The sequence below is a fragment of the Xenopus laevis genome, chromosome 6L, assembly GCF_017654675.1.
Source record: "Xenopus laevis strain J_2021 chromosome 6L, Xenopus_laevis_v10.1, whole genome shotgun sequence".
Lineage (NCBI taxonomy): Eukaryota > Metazoa > Chordata > Amphibia > Anura > Pipidae > Xenopus > Xenopus laevis.
In genome coordinates, this window is record NC_054381.1 from 33358981 (window position 1) to 33377415 (window position 18435).

An 18435-nucleotide genomic window follows, 5' to 3' on the forward strand; every position below is an offset into this window, starting at 1 on the left:
CTTAGAAAAAATTTCAACAATTTTTTAAGGAGCTCCTATCTACTCTATTGCACTTCGCCTGGTCTGAGGTGGCGAAGGCAAGTCCGGAGCAAAAGGTAACATTCAGTAAAATCCGCATCTTAGTGAATTTGCGTAGTTACAACCATTCGCCAGGCGTTACAGAGTCGAAGTACCGCTAGAGTCTATATCCTTCGCTAGCGAAGTGACGCCAGCAACTGCTGGTAAATCGGTGAAGTACTGAAATGACGTCAGGCGTTAGTCACTTCGCCCTTTAGTAAACTTGCCCCTATGTTGTGTAAAGGCTGTCTTCATAATGGATGCAGTCTTTGTGAACTTCAATTTTTCCATCATCCTCACTCAGCAGATGACAACATCTGAGGGTCCTTATTCTTAAAGGTGGGGTAGATGGAGGAGAAAAAGCAAAAAGAAAGAAAGGAGGTAGGGTAGATAGAAAAATAAGTAGGTCTGTTGAGCTCATACAGAGCTAGATTCCATGTCCACTTCAAAACCTGTTTGTGGTTAACACATCAGTTCAGTGTATTATTATTATTATGATGATGATTAAACACGTATTCATAAAGCACCAACATATAACAAGCAGAGCTGGAACTAGGGGTAGGCAGAAGAGGCAGCTGCCTAGGGCGCCCGGCCAGCCAGGCCTGCCTCTGATAACATGTGCTTTACAATAAATGGGTGTTTACACTGAACATATTACATCTGACTGGGCTGGCTGGACACTGAAAAAATACCTGATGGGTCCCGGCGACCCAGGCTCACTCTGCACTCCATGTCAGGAACTTTACAAAAACAGTGGCTGATAATTGAGACACAAGGTAAAGAGGGTCCTGCCCAAAGGTGCTTACAATCAATATGTATCTCATGCCTTCGAGTTGAGGCCTAACAAACTCCATAGTTTTAACCTCCTTCATCATAGTAATGAGAAACTGTTGCCCAAGCAGAGAAAGCCATCCTAAGCTGAAGCTAGTAGTGTCTTGGCAAGTTGGCTGCATGTCTTGTCAGTTTGTTGGCTGGAAGTTTCCCAATTGCAAATATCTTCAGGTCCACTAGAAAAGATCTGGGGTTATGTTTAATTCTCAGTTTGAATACTTTAGGAAGAGTGACCACACTGACCACTTCTATTGTCCAGTAAGATTGGGCAACTAGGCAAGTCCACCATATGTCAAAATAATCTCCTTTGTCTGCACAGAGTCTGAAGCACTGAGAAGAGTTGGGTAATATCCAGGAAAATCTATCTGTGGGTGAAATGATTCAGAAACCACAAATAATGAAAATTAAAGAGAAGTTGCTAATTATCTTTAAATACTTTTGTCTTTGTCATACCCAAAGTCAGTTTTAAGCAGCACACCCACCTTTGAAGCAAATCATTTTCACATTTCTATTTTGGTTTTTCACACAAGAACAAGAACATTAATATTCCTAGAAGCAAAATGTTAATAATATTGTAAATGTCTGATGTTTTACAGTGCTTTTAACATCTTACACGACTCCTCTTAGCTCTTTGTGCCTAAAGCCTCTGATTTTCTTCTGACACATCCTCTCATCTGAACTGGGAACTGCTTTGCTCTTGTTTTGCTGCACTTTAAATAGTCTTGCCCCTTCAACTGCTTTAGAAATATCATGAAAATATCAGATGCTGATTTTGAAGGATTTTGGTGAAACTATTACTGGAAATGTTCACCGAGTATACATATTCCAAGCCAAGTTGTCATTAATTGCTTGCAGAGAAATGCTGATAGACTGACAGTTCAACGTGCAGATATGTTTGCCATTGGAATTAAATGCCAGCCCTTACTATTCATACAGAAAAAACTTCCTTGTACATCACTCAGCAAAAATCTACTAATAACAATGTAGCCACTGAGCTCAGGGATTGATTCTGTTTTACTTTTTTAACAATTCAGCTTTTGATCATCTCTTGCCATTCCTAAACTCTGCAGAGTGTAACGTTGTGTATAACTGGTCATACACAGAAAGCGACGCTCCTCAGACCATTTAAAGGGGAAGTATACACCTTAAACCACCTTTGCTAAAACTGAGCACTATACATTAAATAGGAATGTGTTGATATTACATTCTGTCTATAGTTTAAAAAAACATATTTTCTTATTTTTTTAACAATTATAAAGCACTAAGTCAAAAGTTGGGCTGTTTTCCCTGAACTTAACCCACCCCCTGCCTTTATAAACAAGGCAATTTCAGAACTTCCTGGACAAACAAACCCCTCTCTTCTCTATGCAGCAGGTTTTGAACGGTTCATGATTAGGGGCTTCTCAGTGGATTGGTAATTTGTTTTATTAGCTCCTTGGGCCTTGTGAGGTGGATAATTCAATTACCACTACACAGACAATCCTAAATCACAACAAACACAAGTCAATCTTCGGATGGTGGCAGACGGGGAGATTAATACCTTCCCCTGGCGAATCGCATTCTTGGATTTCCGAAGTCGCCCAAAGTTTCCCCATGAGGGAACTTCAGGCAACTTTGGAAATCTGAAGAGCTTCTTGTGCCATCCCGCCGGCGATTTGTATTCTTGCCAGCTGGAAGGCATTTTGTGAGATTAGTCGCCCGAAGTAGAAAAGATTTGTTGATGGGCAACTAATCTCCCCCTCTGCCACCACCCTTAAAGGGTAACCTAATTATTGTCGAGTGAACCTAATTAGCTACCTCAACAAGATCCAAATATTGAGTAGCTTCAGTCTTCCCATTTGCCCTGTGTAGCTCAAGATAATTTTTGTAATTAAAACTATAGGCAAAAAGTATGGTGCCTGTGGTGAATGATAGACATTCATTCACAGGCAGCAGATCAGATATTATTGAGTGAGGCAATGTTATTTTGGGGGGTAGGGGTCATACTTGGGCAGCTTTATTAAAGGAGAAGGAAAGTGGTTTCACACTTGGGGGTGCCAAATGTTAGGCAGGTGCTCCTATCAACAGAAAACTGCACCCGCCCAGGGTTATTCCAGCGAGCACCACAGAGCGATCCTCTTTCGTCTTCTTCTTTCTTCAAATTTCCTGGGGCAGACGCATGCGCAGTAGAATGAAATAGCCGGCTTTTTAGTTAAAGTTTCACTTCTCACTCTAAAGCGCATGCACAGCCGCCATAAGAAAGAAGGATCATTCTGTGGTGCTCACTGGAATAGCCCCGGGCCGGTGCAGTTTTCTGCTGATCGGAGCACCGGCCTGGGGTTTCAGGTAAGTAAATACATTCACCTTGGGTGTGCCTAAAATTTGGCACCCCAAGTGTGCAACGACTTTCCTTCTCGTTTAAGAGAAACTGTGTTGTCAACCAATGTCAGCCCATTTATGGGCACCTTATCAGTAGGTATGATCAGAATTGTAACTATTTCTATTGGACAATACTGCAGTAATATCAGGTCTGGACTGGAATTAAATTAGGCCCTGGCATTTCAAGTACATAGAGGCCCAAACAGACCCTCTACCAGCCCAACAAATAGTGACTGTCTATTGCATCTAAAAGCAGCCCCAATGGCATTTGCCCGAAACCACAGATTGCCAGTCTGGGACTGAGCAGTATTCAGAAAAACAAGTAGTACATTTGTGGGCCATTAGGAGCCCACTCAGCCTCTTGAATAAATGCTAATACTGAAATGGAATGTTGCATTTCCACAAAAAGTTCTAACCTATCTGAACTGTGTGTATTTCCCTTTAAATTGTAAGACTATATAGTGACCTAGTTTTCAGTGTATTTATTTAGCATGTACAGTAGCTGCTTCATGGAGTCCATACAGCACGAGAAAGAAAAATTTTAGCTAACTGAGCTGATAGTATTCTATCCATTATGGGGGCATGTATGGAATGATCGAATTGGAACTGATGTCAGATGAATACCTGGACATCCTGCAGCAAGTTGCCACACGCAAGTGTTGCAATTCAAAACAGCTTTGTTATATGTCAGAATCTGTTATTTAGTTGTCATAATAAAAAAAGGCGCTGTCAAATATGTTTCCTTTTTTGTCCATAGGCAATAAAGTACAGTACAGTCATAGCCAAATTTCCTGCTTGCAAATCTGTTAACCCCTTCCAAACAAAATCCTGGTATCATGCTCTTTATATAAAATAAAATATCAAGTAGGGATGCACCAAATACACTAGGATTCGGCCGAAAACCCGAATCCTTCACGAAAGACTCGGCCGAATACCGAACTGAATCCGACCCCTAATTTACATATGCAAATAAAGGGTGGGAAGGAGAAAACATTTTTTACTTCTATGTTTTGTGGCAAAAAGTCACGCGATTTCTCTCCCCGTCGCTAATTTGCATATGTAAATTAGGATTCGGATTCGGTTCGGCCAGGCAGAACGATTCGGCCGAATCCGAATCCTGCTGAAAAAGGCCGAATCCCGAACTGAATCTTGGATTCGGTGCATCCCTAATATCAAAGCAAAGTAAAACCAGCCTTTTGTGCTGCTAAGGCCATTCTGCATAACATATGTATATATTCTTGTTCTTTTTACATCAAAAGGAGAAAGAATGTTTGCACGCAGGGCCTGTGCTGGTGAGTTTTATGAAAATATATTATTCTTTTTGCCTACCAGATTATGTGTGTAGAATTGTTTTCATATAAACATAATGTCTGAAAAATTGATAAAGGGGTGGTTCATCTTTAAATTAACTTTTAGTACCGGCATGTTATAGAATGGTTCATTCTAAGAAACTTTTCAACTGCCCTTTTTTAAACTGTAGTTATTGAATTATTTAACTCCTTCTTTTGACACTTTCCAGCTTTCAAATGGGGGTCACTGACCCCATCTAAAAATAAATGCTCTGTAAAGCTGCACATTTGTTGTTATTGATACTTTTCATTACTCATCTTTCTATTCAGACCTCTCCTTTTCATATTTCAGTCTCTTATTAAAATCAGTGAATTATTGCTAGCAATCAGATGGACCCTAGCAATCAGATTGCTGAAATTGCAAACTGGAGAGCTGCTGAATAAAAGGCTAAATAGCTTAAAAACCACAAATAATAAAAAATGAAAGCCAATTGCAAATTGGCTCAGAATATCACTCTCTACATCATACTAAAGTTATCTCAAAGGTGAACAATCCCTGAAATAGATGAAAAATAGATGTAAATGACTAGACAGGTACAGTTTATTCGATTGTGTGGGTCAGTATTGAAGCAATTTATTGAGGCTGCTCATGTAGCCGAACAGATGAAAAAGTAAGGAAATGCACATCTTAAGGGATATTCTAGATCACAAAGCCAGTGTTGCCAAATGGTAGGTGTCAGTCAGTGTTTTTAAATGTTAATTAATAAAGAAACTGTAATAAAGGCTACTGAGATCTCACTAGAACTTTTTCAGAGGTAGATACAGTTGTGCGGAATGTGTCTTTGTCCTTATCATTGATTAAAGCCTAACGTGCCAAAGCAGTTGGCACTCAATAAGTTAAAGGCATGGAAACGGATTAGATATGAATCATCTACTTAACACTGATACCAAACACATTGTGTTTAAAGTAATACTGACACTAAAAAAATGTTTTTCAAAATAAAAGTAAAAGCTCTGCTTTTGTAAGTAATTATTACTTGAAGTTCCTAAACCTGACAGTTTACAATGCTAACTTACTGCTGCACAAATATGGCAGCCCCCTCATAGAGGAGCATTAGGGGTAACAAAGGTAATGTAAAACCATCAAGCAAATGCTTTTATGCCAACATTATAAATAGCATTCAAAGACAATGTTATGATGGATATAAAAAAAGGTTATTTTCTGGTGTCAGTATCTCTTTAAAAAAAAAATACACATCCCTCCAGTCAAATTTAAATGAAAATTCCCTAAACTCATTTCTAAAAGGATGTCTCCCTGTACAGGTATGGGACCTGCTATCCAGAATGCTCGGGACCTGGGGTTTTCCAGATAACTGTCTTTCTCTAATTTGGATCTTCATACCTTAAGTCTGCTAAAAAATATAATTTAAACATTAATTAAACACAACATCATTGTTTTGCTTCCAATAAGAATTAATTATATCTTAGTTGGGATCAAGTACAAGCTACGGTTTTATTATTACAGAGAAAAAGGAAATCATTTTTAAAAATTTGGATTATTTGATTACAATGAAGTCTATGGGAGAAGGCCATGCCGTAATTTGGAGCTTCTGGATAGCGGGTTTCTGGATAACAGATCCTATACCTGTATTTAGTTACAGGACTAAATTAATCTTATATATAATAATTCAAAAGGAGGACAGTTATACTGGTTGCATTCCTTAAGAAAAAATATATGAAAACAATTTGTTGACATTTCCCAGACCCCCAGAACAGCTGGTGCTATGGAATTTATCAAGCTGAAGGGTGAAAAGCAAACATGTTATTTAATAAGAAATTGTCTGAAGAATAGAGGAGGCACACTGCCAGACCACTGCCCAAAAATCTCCCTACTTATTATAATGCTACTGCAGTTCTCTAAATCTTTAAGAATCATTTGTCCTGAGAAAAAAAACATGGAAGTAAAAGTTGATCTCATAATACCAAGAGTTGCCTGTCCCTCAAGGCCTTTATGGTTATAGCTGGATTAAGTTTCTGCACATACTACTCTTTCTCTGAAATCTATGTAATGCACATCAATGTTTGAAAATCCATGACCACGTTAGGACAAAATGAGGAGCTTACTTGGCTGAGGAAAGTTCCTATTCTGCAATGTATGCAGATAGTCTTCTGCGCAGGCAAATGCCATAACATTCAAATATTCCAGTGCCATATGATTTTAAATGATTGCCTATAGATCTAGCTTCAAAAGAGGATCACCTATAGGCTGAATAAAGTTCTTGCAAATGGATGTGGGCTTCCAGGGGCTTAGAGACAGCTTTAGAAAAATATTGACATAGACATCGACTGTAATTATTTCAATCACTTCTCACTCTTCCTGACTGGCCTTTATGAAAAGAAGGGTAATTAGCGGGGATATTTAAGAATGCATATGTATTCATCAAAATGACATGACTTCAGTAGGGTGACTAAAGACCTGATACAACATATACAGTATAACTTTTCAATACATTGAAAAGCACTGCTGTGTTGAGTGGTTTTCCAATAAGCCGCTTTGTTTTGCTGTTTCTAAGTCTATTCTACTTCTACATTCACTTGATTACCATGACAGCAAGGGTGTAACATCCCCTTGTCCCCTTCACCACAATCTTTGGATTTTCATCCTTTCCTCCACCACAAGAACATGGGGAAGATTTACTAAAGGGCGAAGTGACTAACGCTAGCGACTTTTTGCAAGCGTTTCCACCCGCAGGGACATCGCCAATTCACTAACAGGCGCAGGTGCCAATTCGCTAGAAAACGGGACTGTCACTAGCGTTCATTCGCACTCTATCGGCAGGCAATTTTTCGCTCTGGCGAACGATCGTTACTCTGCAAAGTGCGGATTTTACTGAACGTTACCTCTTTCGCAAGAGTTGATTTCGCCACCTATGACCAAGCGAAGTGCTAAAAAGAAACTGAATCTTCCTTAATCTTGTGTCACTTACATCATATCCTAAAATTCATTATAGATCAAAAATGCTGGCAACTTATCCTTTTTTTTAGCAGGATTGGCTGCAAAAGTCCTAACTTACTTTTTTGGGTAACCAGTTTTCTCCATACATTTTATAACATATGGAATATTAATTTTACAGTGGGCTCATGTGTAGGGCATTATATTAACTCTCTTGTCTTTATTAAGGTTCCCTGGAAATGTGTAATAAAAACCGGTAACTTAAACCATTTGCAGCAACATTTATAATAAAGATGTCCATACAACTTTAAATTTACTGCCCTATGCAAATTGACCTAAGTCCAAGATCACTAGCGAAGTTTCGCCAGGCACAAATGAATGCTAGCACATCTTCACTATGAAATGCTTGCATAGCCGAAGTAATGCTAGCGAAAAGTCACCAGCGTTCGATGCACCAGGACGAAACTTCACATTTTAGTGAATTAGCGTATTCATATCGCATTACCGTCCCTATGTCTCCCTCTACCACAACCTATAGGTATTTCATGTCTTCTTCGAACACAGCCCTTGGTTTTCATCTCATCAGATATATCTTTTGGATATTTTATGGCAACCTCCACCACAACCCTTTAGTGTTTTATGCCCTACACTACTTTTGCCTTTGGGTATTTCATTTCTCCTTAGACCACAGCCATTGTATCGTACATTCCTTCTCCATCAGTGTTAGTTTTTTTTTTCCCTTCACCACATCTCTTGGGTGATTTTTCTCTCTCTTTACCCCTGTAAAGAGGAGGACATTTATTAGTAGCTTAATGCACACAATGTCTTAAAGGGGACCTGTCACCTTTCAACAACCTAAAATAAACCTCTGTAATGAAATCCGCATCAGTAAATAAGTTAAACGCCATATTCTGTACCTTTGTACGCTAAGCCGTTCTCCCCCAAACCGCCGTTGTATTTCGAAGCGGTGGAAGCCGCCATATTGTTCCTCCAAGCGCCATTTTACTCCTCCGTCTCTAGCGATGACGTTGGTATTTTTAGAGCAATCTCGCGCATGCGCATTAAAAGAAGTGACGCGCATAGTTCTGTGCTCACAAACAGAGTTTCGGTCACGCGCTCTGGAAAAACTTTGAGTGCCCGACAACTGAAGTTTTACCTGCAGCGAAATGAGCAAGATAGCGCGCACACAAACACAAGCGCGTCTCAAGCCTCACAAGCACGTCTGAGGACAAGTCACGTGCGCGCGTGCTCCTGTAAACTACGCAAGACTTTTCATCTGTACTGGGAGGGGGAGAGGAGAAGGAGCGGTGACGTAAAATACAAGGAGACGCCCCTATGCCCGTGGCATAGAGGCGTTGCTGAATACATTTGATTGACAGCGCAGAACATTAAATGGGAATATCTCGGGAACTACAAAAAATAGCAGCAAATGAAAATGATCGCCGGTTTCCTGTACAGGCAATTGATTCAAGGAACAAATGTAAGGGTAAGGGTGACAGGTCCGCTTTAATATCCTGTATATATTGATAATGGGTGAGTGCAGATGACTTCTTGTATTTGTCTGTATGAATTAGGTGGTCAGAGCCTCATTATACCCCAACTCATGGTTTAAAATTTAGTGGTGAGCAACTTGTCCCTTCATTGTTATCTCTCCTTCCAACATGTCCCTTCAGTGTTTCAACTCCTTATCCCTCAAATCTGAGGGTTTGATCCCAGTAAGTAAATGGGCCACAAGTACTTCAGACGCCTCTGTGGTGTGGGAAAATAATTTTTTTAAACAACTGACACCATTTAAGAATTTTAGATGGATAATTATATCATGTTTTTTTTCACTTCAGTATCACTTTACCAATAACCATATTAAATATTCATAAACACTTTAAAAATAGCTGCCTGTGAAATTTTTTCCTTGAGTTTTTGGGAACATGGATGCACTAGTTACAACTTGTAAATATGTATACAGACTTGAATACCTAGACTCGTTCTATGTGGCGCCTTCAGGATTAAAGTGAATTCTTTCATGCAAATAAGCTACGTAACACTGACAAGAATTGCACTGAAGAATCTAGTTTGCTTTCTGTAATCTATCCATTTTTTTCTGTTTACCGTGTCTTTTTTCTCACTGCTCTGATATTCTAAACAAAAAAACATCAGGGTAGTATACTGTGCCTCCCCCAAAAAAACCATAAGATCGGCCAAGACATGGTTGTAAAAAGGATAATCTTTTTTATATATATAAGGTCCAGTAATAACAGTAACAGTACAGAAACTGTTTTCATAATGAATAGTAACACATTGCATTAACCTGCTCAAATTAAACTTCACAATTTGCTAATCTAGATATTTTGGGGGGGGGGGGTTATTTATCAAAATCCGAATTTATCTAACTTTTTTCTGAAATATACTCAGACCAAATCCGCACTGGTTATTTTCCCTTATTTATCAATACATTTTCCTGAAAAAAATTCCAGTGATGGAATAAACTAAAAAAAATCGTACGAAAATTCGAAAGCTACAAATTTTTCTGCCTGAAAATTCCGATTTTTTCAGATTTTTGCCCGAAAACCACAAAATCTTTGAATTGTTTGGCAGATCAGGATATCTTTGGGACTTCCCCCATTGACAAATACAACCTTGGTAGGTTTGAGATTTTCAGATTCTGTCTTTTTCCATCCTCAGGGTATAATAAATAACAAAAAAAATTGATTTTTTTTCCCACAAAAAAATCGGATTTTATAGTAAAAAAAACTTGATTTTTTGGAGTTTAATAAATAACCCCTCTTGGTGTCATGTAATATGTCAATATACTAAAATCTAACACCAAGAAAAGTATTTAAAGACAAATTGCTTATGGAACGTACCACAAATGATGCATGGTGTAAAGTATAAAAAGAAGGTCCTTTGCACTTGTTTGCACTTTTTTGGCAAGTGAGGCCTTAAAGGCTTCTTAGCGGCAGCCAGACTCTGATGCAGCAGTGGGAAACCCATGAAAAAAATCAGTTTGCTGTTTTGAGAGGAAAAAAGTTTTCATTTTTTTAACCGCAAAGATTTAATGAATTTTTATGACCCAACAAATTTACATTTTGTAGTATGCTTACATTTCCTTTTTAAAATACGGGATATATATTAACTAAGTTAAATGATTAAATTCTAATCCTTTCCTACTGTAAAGAGAATGGCTAGAGCTGCAAGAAACTTCTGAAGCTGCAAAATCAAGGTTTCATTTGGCACAGACCCTGCCTTTGAGCTTGCACCCTTCTACATCCAAAATAAATTGGGTAATTCTGTTTAAATATCCAGTTTAGCATCTGTGGTTTGTTGTCGACTCTTGGGGGCGGTTGCTAGAGGCCATGTACAGGTAGTGCTTCTGGTGAATGCCTAAGAAGGAAGCCTGGGTATATGTTGCAAGGAAAATGTGTTCTGCTTATTATTCATTAATATTTTTTCCATTATAACAATACATACCATTGCTACCTCCCCCATCTTCTCAGTGGAATCAGAGAATGACCTCTGTATATAATAACTTCTCACTTTCCGCACTGTTTGCTTAGGACTTAGGTTTATATATAAGTATACATTTATTATAAAAGGGGTTTAGCATTAAGGGACTTAAATGCATTTCCCATAATTACTCTGAAGAACCAAGAAGGTAAGATCCATTGTCAACGGAAAGTGCTTTAAGTTTCACCGTTGTGCCATGTTTAGTCCAACAAATAACAAAAATGTTATATTTTTTAAAAATGTTAAACTATAGGCAGAATGCATTACCAACCTGAATGAGTAGAAGACTACTTACCAGCTCCAATGTGACTCATTTTGCTGACATGGGATGCAGTAAAATTATTCATTTTCAAATGATCAAATTTACCGGAGATTGGAATATAATAGAGACATCTTTAACTGAAAGGCATTTAAAGAAGGAGGGTACCTTTGCACAGATAATACAGTCACATAGGAAAAAGGAAATCATTTCAAAGGCAGGAGTCCAGAGGTAATTATCAAGATTGGAGGCTTTGTGGGATTTGGGATAACCCTGCAGCAGATTTTGAGATAAGGCAAGAGGTAAAACTAGTAAAGGCATGTCATGGAACACAGCTGATTGTTTTGCGATATGTGAGTGTGAGATTTCCATTCACTAACCTGAGCTTTTACCAAATTGACTGAGCTGAAAGAGAATTACCAGAACATTAGGGAAGGTTGGATTACACAGTATTCCAAATGGAGTAACTAAAGAAGTTTAAAACTAAAGTGGGTAAGGGAAAAGCAGATACTCTAGTTCAAGTAGCTCTTAGCCACCATAAAACTTTTATCATTTTTAGTTTAACCCCCTGCTCTATAAGTTAAAGGATCAGTTACAGGTCCTTAAAGCCCCCGCCATCACCCATTACAGTGACGTAAGTGGGATTGCTTTACCCCACCCACATCTAACCACTTCAGCCCCAACAGATTCCTTGCTCTGATGCATTGGGCCGAACATGTACTGCTTAAGCAAGATGTAGGTGTGTCCAACAGTTTTGCAAAGTAATAAAGGGTGCCTTTAGCATGTGTAGAACAGGCTGTTCCTTATGAAGTTACATTTCATACTATAAACATTATTTGGGTATGGCCTATCTCTGCTTATGCTATATTAGACTAATAGAAGAACAAAAGGTGGAGAAAACTTTCCCAAAACATCTTGTACACTAAGTCACACCCTTAAACCTATAGAAATAAATGTTGTGTCATGTGAAGCGCTTCTGCCAAATGCATCACTATATCAGATATACTAACAATGGCAAAGCTTTTATTGTAATTTCATGCTGGTAGTTTGTGTATACACAGACATTGGTAAATAAGCCTTATAATGAGTTTATTTGCACAAATATTGGAAGTAGGAACTGACGTCACATTCTGGGACTCTGATCACTAGCAGAATAACCCTTCCAGGATGCAAGCCACTAGCCTGGTGCAAATTTGCCCAATGTTTATAAATTAGCCCCTGTCTGTTCTATTCTGATGTCCACCACTAACCAATTCTTATTCCTATTGGTCTCCCTGATTCTAGTATGAGAATCAGAATTAGTGCCTGGATTGATCATGTATTAGTTCCTAGATCAATGTTATATAATTGCTGCTATTTCCTTTAATTCTTTTTATCTACCTAGTATGTAGAATTACAAGCGTTAACATATAGGGGGTTATTTATTAAAGTCGGAATGCCAAAAACTCGAAAAATTCTATTTTTTTTTACTATAAAATCCGATTTGTTTTTGGTTTTATTATATGCAGAGGATGAAAAAAGTCTGAATCAGATATGTTATGGTGCCATGTTACTATAGGTCTTGTGCACATAAGATTTATGCATATCATATTTCAGTGGTTTTATTGTAAGGCTATAATATCATATTCTATAGTATGTATTCAGGATGCGGCATCACATATGATGTCTTTACATAGGATTAGTGCCATGCTGCTCATTTACAAGCTGTTTACTGTGAAGTGTACAAGTGTGCACTGAATTTTATCCAAAAAAAGGAGATAATGTACCAAATTCTGCACCTTAGGGTTCCAAACTGCCTCTAAATGCACCAGCTACATGGCCCTCACACTTGTGCTAATCTAGGAAACAAGGGTAGAGAAAGATGTTTACATTGTTAGAATAATGACATGGTGGAATTCTCTTTCTAATAGGTTCGTAGTCTACTCCTTTGGAAACAAAACGAACAGATCTTATAATGTATGGCCACCTTAACCTGTTGGACTGATTGGACACTGGATGATTTTTTCCTATTAGAATAACTTGACAGCTGTTAAAAAGTATACATATTAATGGACCACATGCCCAGAGGAAGATCACAGATTAGCTATCAATTACAGGTTCTATAGTGATTGTGTGGGACGTTAAACATACCCCTTAAATGCGATTTGGCAATCTAACAACGTTGAGGGTTTATGTATAATATTCAAGGAAATACTTTTAGCAACAATCAATCGGTCTGGCAAAAAGTAAGTGTCAAGCCGACATTTAATAGAGTGCAACACAAATTTTACTTTACTGTTCATGCATTAGTTTAAGTCTGCACTGTGGAAAAATATATATTTTCGTTCATATGGCCAAATGTTATATTAGTGTTTTTAAAGGGGGTTATGTAATAAAATGAACTAAGTATGCCCAGGAGCAGTAACCAATAGCAACCAATCAGCAGGTAGTATTTACTGGTCACCTGTTTAAAAGGAAACATCTTATGGGTTACTGCTCATGGGCAAACATAGTGGCATATGGGGGTATATGCCTTAAAATCCTCCCTTTTTGTAGTTAATTATTATTGTATATCTCCTTTGCTATAAAATTATAAAGCATTGGGTATTAAATAATATTGATGAAGCACCTTTACAAATGAGTTATCATTGCCTCTGCAGAGGTCCATTCAAATGTGCAAGATGTGTAAGGACATGGCTGACTTGTGCCAAAAACACCTTTAAATAATCACTGAAGGCCACTTTTGCACCCCTTAGTGCTATTGCACTTGCATCTGGGGTAAAAGTAAATGGCCCTTTTGATTAAATCAATTAAATTCAGTTAGAGAAGAATTTCTGGCATTAATATATTCGGAAGAAAGTTGTGCAAAAAGTAGTGGTGCTCAATGTGGTGGTGTTATAGGTGCAATGTGTGTTCAACCACAAATTTTACAAATCTTTAGCTATACAGTACATGCCTCTTTGATTTTAGTTGCAAGGAAATATGATTATGATAATGTCCCATTGCTTCCCTTTCTATCAGGGGTTCACTAATATTGTATGGTTACCACGGATTTAAACAAGGTCCCCATATAGAGTTCACTATTACTGGACACTGTGCTACACAGAGTTTACAGGGACTGAGGAGTTGCAGAGCCTTCCTTTAAGAGTACAGGCAACAAATACAAACTTCTGACCCTATAAATCTGGGAGACTTGGCAACTAGAAACACAGAATTATACAACTCCCAAATAACTACTAAATAGAAAAAAACAATGTAAAAGAGCTAAAGTATTTTACTTGCTTTGCTATAATGATTCTTTGACTTGGAAATTTAAGAGGTTTTTTTTTGCCCTATTATTGCCTTTCCCCATAAGGCCTCTTGAGGGCGATAAAGATCCAACTTTGGTTTTAAAACCACAACATTTGCAGTAATAACAATTGGCATTTGCGGTAGATTGCAACTGATTACAAAATTAAGTCGTTGTAAAATAACCACACAAAGATTACTCCTAACAGAGTGCTTTCATATTGCAGGTTTGCCTACAAAAACAGAAACTAAAACACCAGGACCCCCGTCCCTTTAATTACATGCCCTTATTTTGGGTTTGACAAGAACTCTGCAATAAATTATAATCCTAGTAGTGGATTTACACTCATTTTAACTTGAAAGCAACATAAATAAAAAAAAAAACTTAATGTACTCGACCGCCTTGTTTTTATATAGGCATCTGTCAAAAAAGACTGAGGTGGTCGCATTTCGTAATTACTTTTTTATGTTGTTAGAGGGAAGTAACGGTCTCCGCCACTTTGTTATTTAATATCTTTGTGTATAGTAAGGTTTGGCTTCTCCTCAAGCATGAGAATAGCTACAAATCTACTGGTTAAGGGGGAAAATTATGTTACATTATCTTATTTGTCATTATTTTTATGTACAAGGGTATTTCTTGTTACGTATATAGATAAAATGCATAAAATGCTTAAGCTGGCCACAGACGTAAAGATCCGATCGTACGAAAGACATATGATCGGACTTCCCCCGTTCCCCGTCTCCCGACCTGCCACTAACCATTCAGATCAAATAAAGTAGTTAAAGAACAGATCAGCCGATGTTCTGCCCCTGACAGCAATCGTACGAAGTTATGTCTGACCAAACCTAGTGACAGTCTCCCTCTGAAAATCGTACGATTGGCAATACATGCAGAGATATTACCCGCAGCCGACAGAAATCTTTTAACCTGTCCGATCAACCAAACGACCGCTCTCCACCGGATGAAAAATGTCGGGACTCTCCACACACGGCCCGAATCCTAGATTCATACGATCAGATCTTTGCGTCTATAGCCAGCTTTAAGGTGGCCATACACTGAGAGATCCACTCGTTTGGCAATGTCGCCAAATGAGCGGATCTCTCCCCGATATGCCCACCTTGAGGTGGGCAATATCGGGCTGATCCGATTGTGGGCCCTAGGGCCCAACGATTGGATCCTAACGATGGGTAACGGGCGGTCGGATCGCGGGACCGCATCAACGAACAGATGCGGCCGCGATCCGACGGGATTTTTAGTCCCGTCCGATAAACATCTGGCCGACTTTCTGCCAGATATCCATTGGGGAAGCCAATTGGAGGGCTCAATACACGGGCCAATAAGCTGCCGACTCGGTCTGTCGGCAGCTTTTATCGGCCCGTGTATGGTCAGCTTTAGGCTTCTCATGGTGATTTATTGCACATACTGCAATACACATTCACACCCCTGGGATGTGTAAAAACAATGTTTATGAACATTAACATAATATTACAGTTATTACTAAATAAGTCTGCAGCACAGTACATTGTCAATGATAAACCCTTCTAAGGTGATCCATAGCAAACAGTAATAATATTCCTTTAACATTGACAAAGTATTTAACACCCCTCCTCCAAACAGTAAGGACACAGTCGTTCATAGCTATCCACAGGGGCTCGCCATCTTTCGATTGTCAGAGACACTGCACATGCTCAGTGCGTGCTGGGCAGAAGCTAAGCAGATAATATCTATATCAGGCAGATACTAAGGTTTGTCACAGCAGCTGATGCTACAGGGCTGATTACTATATTCTAATGCAGTATGTGTTGGTTTCTGAGCTGCCACGTGATGTGAATCTGAATTAATTACTAATTAGACCTGTATTGTTACTTTTAGATTATACAGGCCTTAAAGTGGTTGCTTACCTTTAAATTAACTTTTAGTATGATGTAGTGAGTGATATTCTGAGACAATTTGCAATTGGTTTTCATTTTTTATTATTTGTGGTTTCTGTGTTATTTAGCTTTTTATTCAGCAGCAATTTAAAATGAGCCTAGCAACCATGCACTGATTTGTATAAGAGACTGGAATATGAATAGGAGATCACCTAAATAGAAAAATGAGTAATAAAAAGAAGCAATAACAATAAATGTGTAGCCTTACAGAGCATTTGGATTTTTAGAGGGGGGGTCAGTGATCCCCGTTTGAAAGCTGAAAAGAGTCATAAAAAGGGAAATAATTCAAAAAGCGTGTTGCTGCCCCCCTTTTGCATCACTGTGCGTGACTCCGCCCCCTTTTTGTTCTCGCCCCCACCGGCCGGTAAATTTTTTTTAGAAAAGGTTGCAACCCTAACCGTGAGCAACATTCAAATGTAAAAAGATTTGGGGAAAACCTTGGGATGCCAAATAAGGGCTGTGATTGGCTACTTGGTAGCCCCTATGTGAACTGGCAGCCTACAAGAGGCTCTACTTGGCACTATACTTCGTTTTTATGTAACCAAAACTTGCTTCCAAGCCTGGCATTCAAAAATTAGCACCTGCTTTTTCAAGGAAGTTGTCAGGAGAAAGAAAGAGGCTGCTCTGACATTCTTCTGTTTAGGGAAGATTTGAGAAAGTTTTCAAATTTTTTCCTAAGCAGAACATCAGAGCAGCATCTTTCTCCTTACAACTTCCTTGACTACTTGGTGGTCAAAAAGTTGGGAAAATTACAAGCAGGTGGCGCTGTTGTAACACAATTCATTCATATGAACAGTACATGTATCCTTTAATATCTCGGAATTAAAAATAAAAAAATAATGAACGTACATTGCAAAAGTGCTTAGAATAGCACCTTCATCAATTTTACATTCACTTATTTTTAAGGTTTACTTATACTTAAATGATGAGCAATTTTCAATATGTATTGCTAAAAGAGTTCAACTTCTGTACTTTTTGAGGGGACTGAAAACTTCATTTGCTACAGGGCCCAGTAACTTTGAGCAATGACATAGTAAATAATCTCCCCCGTATTGTAAGATCTATTCAGTTGGAAAATCCATTTCCGTGGAGTGAAATTTTCAGTCAGTATCTGTGAAAATCAGGGTCTGTATTGCTAAAAGAGTTCAACTTCTGTACATTTTGAGGGGACTGAAAACTTAATTTGCTGCGGGGCCCAGTAACTTTGATCTTATGCCACTGAAATGACATAGTGAATAATCTCCCCCCTATTTAGGGTTGCCACCTGGCTGGTATTTTACAGGCCTGGTCCATAAAAATTATGCTTGAGCCCAATGTTATTAATATGGAAAAAAGATAAATATAGGCTGGTATTTTTTTCCAGAAAAGGTGGCAACCCTACCCCTATTGTAAGATCTATTCAGTTGAAAAATCCATTTCCATGGAGGGAAATTTCCAGTCAGTATCTGTGAAAACCAGGGTCTGTCCCCAGACATTAGTAACTATGAATATTTATTGCCTCTTTATGTAGTGGTAGGACGCCATGTTGTGTCACGTTTTGCTTCATCCTATTTTGATATTTAGTGAACTGCTTTGGCTGAAATGCTCAGACTGTTATTGTTGCTCCTGTCAGATAAACAAGGCGTCAGTCTCATGAGTGAAGCAGGGTTTCCATGAGGCAAGTTTAGGTAGAAGAGTGACCATCACTGGTGTGAGCCGGTCAATCCTGTTACTGTTGTAGATGTTTTCCCTCCGGTTCCAGCGTTACATTGCCTCAGTAAGGCAAGCCCTGAGTGGCAGCTGCTTAGCAAATCCTGACACTACTGGTTAAACCAAATGACCTAAAAATACTCTTTGCCCTCGAGTTAACGTTTGCGCATAGGCCGCTAGATGGCGCTGACTGTCTTCGAGAAGGAGGCATTGGGCCATGATAAAAATGATCGCTTTCGCCCCTCATGTGGAAACCAGTCGCTGCTTCACCAGCTTTTGAACGTGATTCATTCTGAGAG

General features: G+C 38.7%; 1 protein-coding gene across 8 annotated transcripts in view; it reads left to right on the forward strand.

Annotated features, from left to right (window-relative positions):
• LOC108718845 (cytoplasmic dynein 1 intermediate chain 1) overlaps positions 1-18435 on the forward strand; it is a 234933-nt gene that overhangs the window by 158861 nt on the left and 57637 nt on the right. The window lies entirely within an intron of this gene.